This window comes from Entelurus aequoreus, linkage group LG19 (genome assembly GCF_033978785.1).
Source record: "Entelurus aequoreus isolate RoL-2023_Sb linkage group LG19, RoL_Eaeq_v1.1, whole genome shotgun sequence".
Taxonomy (NCBI): domain Eukaryota; kingdom Metazoa; phylum Chordata; class Actinopteri; order Syngnathiformes; family Syngnathidae; genus Entelurus; species Entelurus aequoreus.
The window spans coordinates 35608900-35623784 of NC_084749.1; the positions used below are offsets into that span (position 1 = coordinate 35608900).

General features: G+C 37.5%; 1 long non-coding RNA gene across 1 annotated transcript; it reads left to right on the forward strand.

The window, feature by feature from the left end:
• Window positions 1-212: 212 nt before the first annotated feature.
• On the forward strand, window positions 213-13533 carry LOC133635329 (uncharacterized). The gene is made up of 3 exons (XR_009822049.1): window positions 213-364; window positions 3201-3306; window positions 13365-13533. It is a non-coding gene; the product is annotated as an uncharacterized LOC133635329 (long non-coding RNA).
• The last annotated feature ends 1352 nt before the right edge of the window (window positions 13534-14885 follow it).

Sequence of the window (14885 nt, forward strand, 5' to 3'; positions counted from 1 at the left end):
CCCCTCACTAAACCAGTGTTGACCAATTAAAAACGAGACTAAAAGTTGTCAGAAACAAAATCCAATCATATTTAATAACGTCATGTAAATGGGTGGGACAAGCTCAGAAGCTATCCAATCACAGTTCTTAAATAGCGTACAATATGAGAGAGGGTGGGAGTTAGCGACGAAGGTCGGCCAATCAGATTAGTTTCCTTCTGAGATGAGGAAGTTCAAGTTGAATGTCTGACCCGTCGCGCCAAAACTATAAATTGAGTATATAACGTGTTCTACATCATATGTGAACATTTGGGATAAAGTCAATATGTCTCTTTTTTGACACTATATGTTTTAGTATGCCATTGACCGGGACGTGGACACAACTGTAAGTTAAAGCTGTGTGTATTTGCTGCGTCAGGTGTTGCGTCGAAATGAGCTGTTTGGTCGAAATGAGCTATTAAGTGTTCATTCCTGTTTATGAAAAGGAATATGTAGGATACCATTACTTGCCTTAATGTGGACTTCCTCACGCTGCAAGTGACTACATACTCACTGGTCAGAGAACACAATGAAATAAATATAATTAAAAGTTCCCTGTTAGTTGGTACAGTAAAACACAACTTGAAGAAAAAAAAAACATTACTAAGTCTAGATTCTAGATTGAGTAATATTGGATGGATTCAGGATAAATTATATCAGACACTGGTATTCATTAAATATTGGATGATTTAAAATAAATGATATCAGACAATGTGGTGTTTGTTAAATAATGATAAATAATATCAGACACGGTAATATCCAATAAATAATGATGGATAATGGATGCATTCAGGATAAATGATATCAGATACTGTGTTATTCATGAAAGAATGATCAATATTGAATGAATTCCGATTAGTTATATCAGACACTGCTATATTCATTGAATAATGATGAATAATGGATCAATTCAGGATAAAGGATATCAAACAATGTTATATCCATTAAATAATGATGGATAATGGATGAATTCAGGATAAATGATATCAGACACTGGGGTATTCATGAAAGAAAGATGAATATTGGATGAATTCAGGATAAATGATATCAGATACTGTGTTATTCATGAAATAATGATGAATATTGGATGAATTCAGGATAAATGATATCAGACACTGTGGTGTTCGTTAAGTAATGATGACTATTGAATTAATTCGGGATAAATGATATCAGACACTGTGGTGTTCGTTAAGTAATGATGACTATTGAATTAATTCGGGATAAATTATATCAGACACTGTTATATCCATTAAATAATGATGGATAATGGATGAATTCAAGATCAATTATATCAGACACTGTAGTATTCATGAAAGAATGATGAATATTGCATGAATTCAATGTAAATGATATCAGATACTGTGTTATTCATGAAATAATGATGAATATTGAATGAATTCAGATTAATTATATCAGACACTGCTATATTCATTAAACAATGATGAATAATGGATGAATTCAGGATAAATGATATCAGACACTGGGGTATTCATGAAAGAAACATGAATATTGGATGAATTCAGGATAAATTATATCAGATACTGTGTTATTCATGAAATAATGATGAATATTGGATGAATTCAGGATAAATGATATCATATACTGTGTTAGTCATAAAACAATGATGCATTTTGGATGAATTTAGGAATAATGTTACCATACATTGTCGTATTGATGAAAAAATAATGTATATTGGATGGATTCAGGATAAATAATATCAGGCACTGGTATTCATTAAATATTGGATGATTTCAGGATAAATGATATCAGACACTGTGGTGTTCATTAAGTAATGATGAATATTGAATTAATTCAGGATAAATGATATCAGACACTGTTATATCCATTAAATAATGATGGATAATGGATGCATTCAAGATCAATTATATCAGACACTGGAGTATTCATGAAAGAATAATGAATATTGCATGAATTCAATGTAAATGATATCAGATACTGTGTTATTCATGAAATAATGATGAATATTGAATGAATTCAGATTAATTATATCAGACACTGCTATATTCATTAAATAATGATGAATAATGGATGAATTCAGGATAAATTATATCAGATACTGTGTAAGTCATAAAACAATGATGCATATTGGATGAATTTAGCAGGGGTGTCAAAGTCAAGGAATTAATTATCTATGGCCTCCCGGGATGATATTTGATTAGTATTAGAAGCGGCCCACAGGCCACAGCCGCCTGCTGCTGATTTGCACGCACCAATACTCCCATCAGTGTTGGCACTAGGAATTTTCAAAATGGGGTCCCAGGTACCCCCATCATGTTATAAAAATGGGGTCCCACAGTACATTTTTGGGGTGCCACTTTTTTGTAAGGGTTTTGAAAAGAAATGATAAATGTATGCATTATCCTGTTATATCTCACATTCTATATCGTGTTTTGGAAAAAAGGTTGTCATAAACGTGACTTAATTCAGTAAACAAAAAAATACAAAAGAAAACAATTTTTTTATGCATATGTAAATTTATTCAGTTACAGAAAGTTTGAGGCATGATTCGGCTGACTTGATGATAAACTAGTTTGGGAATAATGGTTTGATGTTATTCATTAGACTACTGGATTTTTCAGTTTTGTAAATATTGAGTATTGTGTGTAAAGTCCTATAGGTTAAATTTAATTTAAGAATTAGACCATCAAGTTATGATAAATGTTGTGATAGTTGATAACATATGGATAAAGGATACTTTATATTATTTCTTTTAATTTAATTTTTTAGTTCCCCCCCTGAGAGATCGCCACCTTATTGTGGTTAAGAGCTACCAGCAGGAGCTTAGTCTTTAGGTGGGACACCCAAGTTGTACAGGTGTGAAGGTAGAGGCTTGACAAAGTGCAATTCCTCTTCTCCAGGTTGGAGTTGGAAACATAGGGCCTGATTTACTAAAGGTTTGCGTGTACTAAAACACGTGCAAACATGATAGCACTCGCACAGCTGATCTACTAAACGTGCGCAAAGTGGATTGCATCTCTTAAGTGAGCAGAATAAGGCGTGCAATCCATTTTGCGTGTCTGTCTTCATTAATATGCAAAATATATGCTGATCATCAAAACACCCGCAATAGGAGGAGGAGATGCAAGTATAATTATTTACCATGCGCAACGTGATTTATCAACACTCATCAACTTTGTGCAACCATTTTGTGTTTTATTTAGTAATTGTTCCACACACGGCTGCAGGATCAGTGCTCGTGCTGCACAGACAGACGATGGACAGACGAGAATCCTCCATCCTACAAGTACGTTTCAACATATTTGGATGGTAAGAAATAACATTTTTTACACATTGTCTAAAAAATATAGCTGCAAGAGGACTTAAGGAGAACTGCACTTTTTGGGGAATTTTGCCTATCGTTCACAATCATTATGAAAGACATGACCACGGATGGATTTTTTTTTTATGCTTTCTAAATATTAAATAAATGTAAATAAAAGTCCACTCACAGAGGAGCCAATGGAAGGTCCTTTAGTCTGCCCATAAAATCCAATAAATAATCCTTCAAAAACCGCCAACAATACTCATTTACATTTCGTGACTGGAATATTAACTAAGTATTGGTAATGTTGTTATTATAAGCGCTAATGCAGACAAACTATTTATAGCGGCGAAGTTATTACTTCCTGTGCGTCCCTATGTTTACATTAGAGATGTCCGATAATGGCTTTTTTTGCCGATATCCGATATTCCGATATTGTCCAACTCTTAATTACAGATTCCGATATCAACCGATACTGATATATACAGTCGTAGAATTAACACATTATTATGCCTAATTTTGTTGTGATGCCCTGCTGGATGCATTAAACAATGTAACAAGGTTTTCCAAAATAAATCAACTCAAGTTATTGAAAAAAATGCCAACATGGCACTGCCATATTTATTATTGACGTCACAAAGTGCATTATTTTTTTTTAAACATGCCTCAAAACAGCAGCTTGGAATTTGCGACATGCTCTCCTAAAGAGAGAGCATGAGGAGGTTAAGGGGGGCGGGGTTGAGGTGGGGGGGTTAGGGGGTAGCGGGAAATGTATATTGTAGCGTCCTGGAAGAGTAAGTGCTGCAAGGGGTTCTGGGTATTTGTTCTGTTGTGTTTATGTTGTGTTACGGTGCAAATGTTCTCCCGAAATGTGTTTGTCATTCTTGTTTGGTGTGGGTTCACAGTGTGGCACATATTTGTAACAGTGTTAAAGTTGTTTATACGGTCACCCTCAGTGTGACCTGTATGGCTGTTGACCAAGTATGCTTTGCATTCACTTGTGTGTGTGAAAAGCCGTAGATATTATCTGATTGGGCCGGCACGCCCCCAATATTGTTGTCTGGGTAGAAATCGGGAGAAATTCGGGAGAATGGTTGCCCTGGGAGATTTTCTGGAGGGGCACTGAAATTCGGGAGTCTCCCGGGAAAGTCAGGAGGGTTGTCAAGTATGACTGGGAGACGCAACTGCTTCGTACTTCTCCCTACGTCCGTGTACCACTCCGTACAGCGGCTTTTTAAAAAGTCATACATTTTACTTTTTGAAACCGATACCGATAATTTCCGATATTACATTTTAAAGCATTTATCGGCCGATAATATCGGCAGTCCGATATTATCGGACATCTCTACTTTACATCATCGAGTGGTCTGCTGTTTCCTCGCTTCCCTGCTCCCTGTAATTTTATTGCAGATCATAAATCATGCCTCTCACCTGGAAAGTAGATGGCTGAGGATATAATCAGACAAGTTCGTACACTTTGACAGCCATTTAGGACACGGAAATGGCGAACGACACAAAAAGATGCTGGGTCCCCCCCACACCCGACCCCGTTTCTTCGCGAGGATTATGAGTAATTCTTCACCTAAATGGGAATATATTGAACAGCATAGCAGTCAGCATCCTAATGACAGCAGACCTTATACAGTAAGTGACGTTTTATGTATGTTGGCTCTCACAAAGTTTGCAGTGAGTGATAATCAGTTGTGATAAAAAAAAGAAGCAAACAGTCGTGATGCTTTTTTGAAATTAATGCACCGCGTATGCTTAAAATGATCAAAAACATAAATATTAAATGTTATTATAAATGTGCCTGTTACTACATTACATAAATACTTACATCATGTATATAAAACCTCAACGGAGAAGTTGTTTTTTTTAAGGGCTTTATAGGCAGAATCGAGCGGCTCCAGTAGGCTCCAATTCAAGCAGACTTTCGATCACATTTATTTAAAATTTAGAATGCATAAAAAAACAACATCTCTCCTAATGATTGTGAACGCTGGACAAAAGTTTCAAAAAACTTTCAAAAAAAGTGCAGTTCGGCTGATTAAAACCAACTCAATTGATGCGTTTTGGTGCCCTTTAGTATTTTTTTTAATGACATTCATTTTTTTTCACGTAGAATATATATCATTAAAATATTCCTTATATTAAAAAAACTTCTTGAAGTATGAATTTTTGTGCATTGAGTGGAGTTAGTGCAGCCTCTCTCCCATGCACCTTCAGCAGTAAAAAAAGTAAAATAAAGAAAAATGGTGTCATCTGCACAACTGCATGTAAAATGTCTCCTGCATGTTTGAAAACATAGCAAAACGCCACACGTAGCAGCATAACATGAATGTGCAGTAAATGATCGCGTGATACCCCGAATAGTACACGCAAAATCCTCATTTAAATAAGGCAGTTTGCACCACTTTTCAATTGTACACACAGTCTTAGTAAATCCTACGCAACACACCCACTAATATTTTATAGATTGCACACTCTGTTTAGTACATGGTATTTGGATCTTAGTAAAGCAGGCCTTCACTGTAGCTAAAAACCAAATTCTATGAAGAAGGCAATGTTACTACTGTATTAACACAGAAAAACAGTGCTGGAGCATGATGGAGCAGCGTGTACACATGAGGCCCCAATCACATTTCTGATTGCCCCCTCATATATGCCTGCCTAGAACCGGCCCTGGGATGAACACGGTGCTTCTAAGTATCACCTCAGAAAACACTTGGCTCTCCAAGTACCGCCATAATGACCATCATTAAAATATAGTAGCGTACAAGGCCTAAGTATCCATTAAAAACAAGGCAGAAGTTTTATTTAACAAGTATTTTTGGCCATTGTAACATTACACCAAGTTTGAACGGTGAGACTGTGTTTGAATATTTAATTAAGTGATTTTTTTGGCATACCACTAGATGGACGTACCACTATCACAGTTTGAGAAACACTGGATTAACATATCTAAAACACATCTAGATAAACCATGCTAAATAATTAGGTTTGTTTTAGAAAAAAGTTAGTTTTCTTTAAAAAAAAAAAGCCAACAAGTTCAATGTAAAGTGTCCACAATATGAATTTAAATAATCATATAATTTGTCATTATTTACTTAAATAGGATTATAAAAGCGTCAAGTTTCCCTTAACTTCAAAGTGTAAAGTACAGATTAACCTAGTCATAATAATACTTCATGATTATATTATTATTAGTTCGTCTACTGGGAGTCAACTCTCTCCCAGTCTTTAAAAACTGTAGTAACGTCTCTGTTTCTAACTTTAATCAAGGGTCCTTGAATGCACCACAGTTATGTGCAATGAGATGCAAAAGTGAAACTTCTACATAACTTTCTCCTATACTGCCACTAATGGATTTATTTTTATTTGTTTATCTTTCTTCTGTCGGCTCATTTTTGTTCCAACATGTTGGTGCCATGTGCGAATATTTCAAGCTAAGCTTTGATGACGTTATGACGTCTGTATTGAAACAGGTGTTTGATGTTGGGTTTACTGCTAATGATCCATTTCGTATTTTTGATAGTGGGTGTAGGTCGTCTTAGACATTCTTAATTAGATTTCATTGAACTTTCACGGCTATATTAGGTTTATTTTAACATTTATGACATATTTTTTCTTTAAACTTACATATTTAAATGACAAAAACAATCTTCCAACAGTGCTTGGGGCTTCGGTATCATCGTACTCAAGTGCCTAAACTTGTGACTCAGTTCGAATAGCTACCTTAGAGCCAGAAAAAGTTGCCAGTGTTGATAAAGAAGGTGAGAAACACTTAGATATTTTAGAAATAAGTCGTACCAAAGTACAAAGGCGCCCGCATGCCTCCCCCTTCCTGTCCACGTGTAACCGTCTCCACCAATTAGACTCTTCAATGAGAGATAATCAATAACTGATCATTCATACATTACATTAGTCATTTATATGTATTTCACAATGTTTTCTGCATTTCAAACTACAATTATTCTCCATAAGTTGTGTTATTTGTCGGGCTGTCAAAAATGGCGAGTTGAAGGCCTACTGAAACCCACTACTACCGACCACGCAGTCTGATAGTTTATATATCAATGATGAAATCTTAACATTATAACACATGCCAATACGGCCGGGTTAACTTATAAAGTGACATTTTAAATTTGCCGCTAAACTTCCGGTTCGAAACGCCTCTGAGGATGACGTATGCGCGTGACGTAGCCCGGGGAACACGGGTATGCCTTCCACATTGAAGCCAATACGAAAAAGCTCTGTTTTCTTTTCATAATTCCACAGTATTCTGGACATCTGTGTTCGTGAATCTGTTGCAATCATGTTCATTGCATTATGGAGAAAGAAGCTGAGCAAGCAAAGAAGAAAGTTGTCGGTGCGAAATGGACATATTTTTCGAACGAAGTCAGCAACAACAGTACACAGCCGGCGCTTCTTTGTTTACATTCCCGAAAGATGCAGTCAAGATGGAAGAACTCGGATAACAGAGACTCTAACCAGGAGGACTTTTGACTTCGATACACAGACGCCTGTAGAGAACTGGGACAACACAGACTCTTACCAGGATTACTTTGATTTGGATGACAAAGACGCAGACGTGCTACTGTGAGTATGCAGCTTTGGCTTCTAAACATTTGATCGCTTGACCGTATGTGCGCAACTTTTTTTTGCGTATGTACGTAACTTTTTTAAAATATATAAGCTTTATGAACCTTGGGTTAGGTGAACGGTCTTTTGGGCTGAGTGATTGTGTGTGTAGATCAGGTGTTTGAATTGTATTGGTGTGTTCTATGGAGCTAGGAGCTAGCATAGGAGCTAGGAGTTAGCATAACAAAGACGTAGGTGTTTTTATGCAGGATTAATTTGTGTCATATTAAATATAAGCCTGGTTGTGTTGTGGCTAATAGAGTAAATATATGTCTTGTGTTTATTTACTGTTTTAGTCATTCCCAGCTGAATATCAGGTACCGTGAGTATGCAGCCTTGGCTGCTAAACATTTGATAGCTTGACCGTATGTGCGCGTCACGTATGTAACTTTTTAAAAATATATAAGCTTTATGAACCTTGGGTTAGGTGAACGGTCTTTTGGGCTGAGTGATTGTGTGTGTTGATCAGGTGTTTGAATTGTATTGGCGTGTTCTATGGAGCTAGGAGCTAGCATAGGAGCTAGCATAACAAACACGCAGGTGTTTTTATGCAGGATTGATTTGTGGCATATTAAATATAAGCATGGTTGTGTTGTGGCTAATAGAGTATATATATGTCTTGTGTTTATTTACTGTTGTAGTCATTCCCAGCTGAATATCAGGTACCGTGAGTATGCAGCCTTGGCTGCTAAACATTTGATAGCTTGACCGTATGTGCGCGTCACGTACGTAACTTTTTAAAAATATATAAGCTTTATGAACCTTGGGTTAGGTGAACGGTCTTTTGGGCTGAGTGATTGTGTGTGTTGATCAGGTGTTTGAATTGTATTGGCGTGTTCTATGAAGCTAGGAGCTAGCAGAGGAGCTAGGAGCTAGCATAACAAACACGTAGGTGTTTTTATGCAGGATTAATTTGTGGCATATTAAATATAAGCCTGGTTGTGTTGTGGCTAATAGAGTATATATATGTCTTGTGTTTATTTACTGTTGTAGTCATTCCCAGCTGAATATCAGGTCACCCCCGGCTCTCACAGCATCTTCCCTATCTGAATAGCTTCAACTCCCCACTAGTCCTTCACTTGCACTTTACTCATCCACAAATCTTTCATCCTCGCTCAAATTAATGGGGAAATTGTCGCTTTCTCGGTCCGAATCTCTCTCACTTCATGCGGCCATCATTGTAAACAATAGGGAACTTTGCGTATATGTTCAATTGACTACGTCACGCTACTTCCGGTAGGGGCAAGCCTTTTTTTATCAGATACCAAAAGTTGCAATCTTTATCGTCGTTGTTCTATACTAAATCCTTTCAGCAAAAATATGGCAATATCGCGAAATGATCAAGTATGACACAGAATAGATCTGCTATCCCCGTTTAAATAAAAAAAATTCATTTCAGTAGGCCTTTAACTCGTGTGATTAATCACAAAAAATGATCTCATTAATCATGTGTGAATACAAATTAAATCACCCAATTTATTTTGAGCACTCATGCTCTTTTATTTTAACCACAGGTTAACATAGGTTAACCTGAAAGGTTGTGAGGTGGTCACTGATCAGGTCATTGCAAAGATGAGTGAGGCGACTGTGACAGGTGTGTTTCACTTCAAAATGGGACTTAAGATAAAACGTTTTGAGCAAATAAATGACGTGCATTCAAATAAAATATTTTTGGAAAAAATCCTGTATGACATTCTGACAATAAAATTGCATTTGTTTCCAACTATTGGACTTTTAGACAAGTTAATTCTAATGTATATTATTCATGATTAATCCAAATTCAAAAGTGTGATTAATCAGATTAAAAATGTAATCATTTGATTTCTGTTCATATTATTGGGTGTCCACAATAAATTAATTAGGTTAGTTTTATTTCTTATGTGGAAAAATTGCTTGGGTTTTTGTCTGACCTTTACAAGACTTTTAACAGTAAGTCATAACAATCCAACTGACTACATTCTTCCTCTTACTGCGGCACACGTTGTCTCCAAAACCAAACTCCCTGTGTCTTCTTAACCTTTCTAGAACCCCTTTGAAGATGTGGTGCATGGGCAAAGAAAAACAATACCATTTGAAATGGGTGCACTAATATTCGCAGTTATCTGCAATACCAGAAAATATACAGAAAATTGTATTTTCCTGTCTATGATATGGAGCCCTTGGGGGTCAGTGAACCCTGCTTTAAACTTTTTAAACATCTCCTACCATGTCTTTCTTTTCATCATTTCCTTCTTCCTTTCACTTCCCCTCTTTTCTGTCTCTTCACGCCTACCCTCCCTTCCCCGACAACACACCACCCCTCCTTCGATCTCCTTCCTGCTCTGCTGGAGCTCAAATCACAACCCCGGTCCCTGGCAGATGGAGGATAGGAGAGAGAAGCTCTTAACTAGCTAGCCTGAGCCTCTGGTCTCTGCACACCAACTGCTGCCTGCACTCCCCGCACCCCCACCCCCCACCCCTGGCTGCACCCAGAACAGCTCCGACAGCCCACCGCCACCTCCACACACTCCCTGTGGTGCATCCTCTGGGTGATAGAGTATCCTCCGGGGGGCTGGTGCACGTATTAGTCCATATCTGGCCACACTAAAAAGGGACATGGTAACATGATAGATGGATGTTCTTTATTGCAAAATAACAAAGCCTTTCCTTCTGCTTTAAGCAAGAAAGACCATAACCCTTTTGCAGGGAACAAAATGCCAACATACTGTAGTACATTTGTGTTTTAATCATTTCTGTATGATTACATTTTCATGTACTAGGGATATACATTTGAAAAAAATAGGGAACACAATTCCAGAAAGCTAAGGAGCAGGGGCCGTACTTCTCCCTTCACTATTAGTCTTACTTTGTATATTCCTGAGAACCAGCGCCCTCTATTCATTTGATTTTGGTTTATTTATTTTGTCAGAGTCATAGGAGCCCCCTGCCGTTTTAAGGACCTTCTGCAAAAAAGCTAGTCAAGGATCATCTCTATAACCAGCAGTGTCAAAGTCATTTTAACTCAGGGGCCACATGGAGGTAAATCTATTCCAAAGTGGGCCCGACTGGTAAAATCATGGCATGATAACTTAAAAAAAAAACCACAACATCGGGTTGTTTACTTTGTTTAAAAATAAACCAAGCACATTCTGAAAATGTACAAATCATGATTTTTTTTTTTTTACAGTTACATTTTGCGGTTAATACTATTCCACCTACATTTGTCGTCATTTATGCTTTCTGAATAAATTATGTAATGTTCATCAGTCAAATAGACAGAATTGAGTCTCCCATTGATGTTGATTTTTAATCTTTCAGAAGAGGAAATGAATAATAATATCATTATCAAATTACAGGATGTTATCACTGTATTTTACTCAGTTTCCTGACTAAATAAATAGATAAACGTCAAGAGGATGCTGGTTCTCAGAAATGTACTAAATTAAAAAAAAATTATGAAGGGGGAAGTATGGCCCCCAAAACAATTGAGTTTAGTCTCGTTATTGAACAGCCAAACATTGTGTGTACAAACTAGTCCATCTTTCATGTATCATTCTGCGTATTCCAGTGCCCAAAAAAAGAATCACATGCAAAATCATAAAATTTTACACATTTTTTTATTGAGTTTAACTGTAAAAAAACAACAAAATAAACACACCAATGGGGCATAAAGCTGTTAAGGCTGGACGTCCAGGTGCCGAGACAGAGGTGACATTATTGAACAAGTGTCTCTAATCATGCTCAGGATCCACACACAAAAGTACAACAATAAAGACCAAGAGACAAGTAAAAGGCGACAGGAGTAGCAATGGAACATACCTAACTTACTGTTTACACTCAGAGTGGTAAAGTGATGAAGATGACGGGCCCTTCTGATACTGACAATATTAGTACTCATTTCATAGGACCTAAATATGATGTTTACTGGTAAAATTCCCACCCAAAATAGACACAGTAGTGATTAAAGACTTGTTTTCTAATGAGTTTCAGCACATTTTTGAAATCTCACTTTCAGCTGCAAAATGTGGGCGGGTCTGCATCAGCCTGCTGACGTCACCTGCAGAAGACTGAAGCAAATTCCTTATTGCGCAGCATGTGTTTTGGTAGCATCAATCATTATATTTTCGTGCATAATTAGAAGGAATGATCAAACATGTCTGCCAGATGCATTGTCGCAGGTCGTAGCTTTACAACGAGATAAGGGATCAGCCTGCATTCATTTCCAAATTATGGGAATATGAGGAAAGTATGGACTTCTCCAGTCAAATTGCAATTTGCAGGGATAATTTTAAGGATTGGGACTGCAAACAAGACGAATTTTTATTAGTTTGTATTAATTTTTTTTTTAAAGACTCAAGCCAAATACGATCCCCAAAAGCAGGAGCACTCTCAAGTGGAGAGAGATTGAATCAGAACCTGCGAAAAACGGGTAAAGAAGTGCAGGCCTGTGCTCAAAAACAAGACAAAAAGTAGGTAAGCCACTAATATTCTCGTTCGCGTCCTCTTCTACTGATGTTTTCCTCAAGAGGCTTGAATAAATACTGAAAGAACACACGGAAACACAGGCTATATGGTGTCCACAGAAGACCATAGCATACCAAATGGCGATTATTATTATTATTTTTTAGCACATAATATATCAGTTTTAAATGGACAAGAGCGACAAAAATATGCAATTAAATGATCAAAATAATAGTTGTATATGTCTTTATCCATACTGTCTATGCAGGGGAATGGAGTCTAGTTCTGTAGATGACGCCACACCAAGACATAACTTGGCGACGGAAAGGGAGCGTTCCAAGTACAGTTAGTTATCTACCGATTATACTCAAAAACTAATTGTTTATGGAACTGACTTTCGTGACGGCAGCTTATTGGTTCACAATAAGAAGGTCTTGGGTTCGATCTTCGGTCTTTCTGTGTGGAGTTTGCAAGTTCTCCACGTGACTGCGTGGCTTCCCTCTGGGTACTCCGGCTTCCTCGCACCTCCAAAGACATGCACCTGGGGATAGGCTGGTGGGGAACACTAAATTGATCCTATCTGTGTTGGCGACTTGTCCAGGGTGTACCCCGCTTTCCGCCCGAATGCAGCTGGGATAGGCTCCAGTCACCGCCGCGACCCGAGAGGGACAAACGGTAGAAAATAGATGGATGGATTTTCATGACCAAAAAATACATAGAGAACTTGTTAGTGAAATTGCGCTGTGGGTCTTATAATAATAAGCCTCATTATAAGTGAATACAAATTGCTGCACACAGCAACCTTCTCAGAGAGAAGTAAAGGGAAAGTATTCAACGCAAAACAAGAAACAGATGCAACAAAAGAAGAGCACAAAACAGAAACTAATGGAAAATGATACAAAATGGTTTTCATTTTATATCGCGCTTTTCTACCTTCAAGGTACTCAAAGTGCTTTGACACTTTTATTGTATTCCCCTTCAGATGACAAAGCATCAGGAGCAACAAACCAGGGGTTCAGGATCAGGCCAAGCAAACCCTGACATGCGAGGCATGACAAGAAAGTTGCAAACACGATTGAATTCCTCAAGAAAGAAGTCGTAGCAAAGAACAAAGGTGGCGCCCGAATAGCTCATCGCCAAAGAGTCTTCAGTAAAAGGTAAAAGTGATCATTTATCCACTTCATTTGTCATTTATATGTATTTCACCTCGTTTGATGCATGTAAAATGTATTATTATAATCAAAACATAGATTTTTTTTTAATGTTATTATTTATTTGTTATGTGTGCAAGCTGCCAAACTGCAGATAAGCATGAGTGGACTTGGAATGCTTAAATGTCCAGGCTAAGCGGCGTGTGTGAATGTTGGAAAGGTTCAAATCGATTGAGAAATGTGGGATATGGAGAGGTTTGTATATTGCCCATTCATTTTCAATGGTGGGAAATTCCTGGTAATTCTGGGTAATCTGGGAATTTTCGAAACCAGGAAACATGCTGTCTTGAATGTCCAGGGTGAGTGGAGTGTGTGGATGGTGGGACGGGTCAAATCGAAGAGAAATGCGGCATATGCAGTCGATTGTGTATTTCTCATTCATTGTCAATGGGGGGAATATTAATGGAAATCCTGGGAATTTTGGGAAAGGGAAAACATGTTTTGTGTTGAATATATCGGAAGAGTAGTGTGGCTATATGGTTGAAAGGTCAGAATAGGGTTTAAAAATGGCACACAATCTTGAGAATTTAAGGCTTTGTCCAACTATGAATATGTTAATTCATTTGAATGTGAATTTCCTTGAAATTTCGTGAAAACCAGGAACTTTTGAAAATATTGACACCAGCACAATTGTATGTACAGTCGCGATCAAAAGTTTACATACACTTGTAAAGAACATAATGTCATGGCTGTCTTGAGTTTCCAAAACTTTCTACAACTCTTATTTTTTTGCGATAGAGTGATTGGAGCACATACTTGTTGGTCACAAAAAACATTCATGAAGTTTGGTTCTTTTATGAATTTATTATGTGTCTACTGAAAATGTGACCAAATCTGCTGGGTCAAAAGTATACATACAGCAATGTTAATATTTGGTTACATGTCCCCTGGCAAGTTTCACTGCAATAAGGTGCTTTTGGTAGCCATCCACAAGCTTCTGGCAAGCTTATGGTTGAATTTTTGACCACTCCTCTTGACAAAATTGGTGCATTTCAGCTAAATTTGTTGGTTTTCTGACATGGACTTGTTTCTTCAGCATTGTCCACACGTTTACGTCAGGACTTTGGGAAGGCCATTCTAAAACCTTAATTCTAGCCTGATTTAGCCATTCCTTTACCACTTTTGAAATGTGTTTGGGGTCATTGTCCTGTTGGAACGCCCAAGACCAAACCTCCGGGCTGATGATTTTAGGTTGTCCTGAAGAATTTGAAGTTAATCCTCATTTTTCGTTGTCCCATTTAAAGCACCAGTTCCATTGGCAGCAAAACAGGCCAGAGCATAATACTACGACC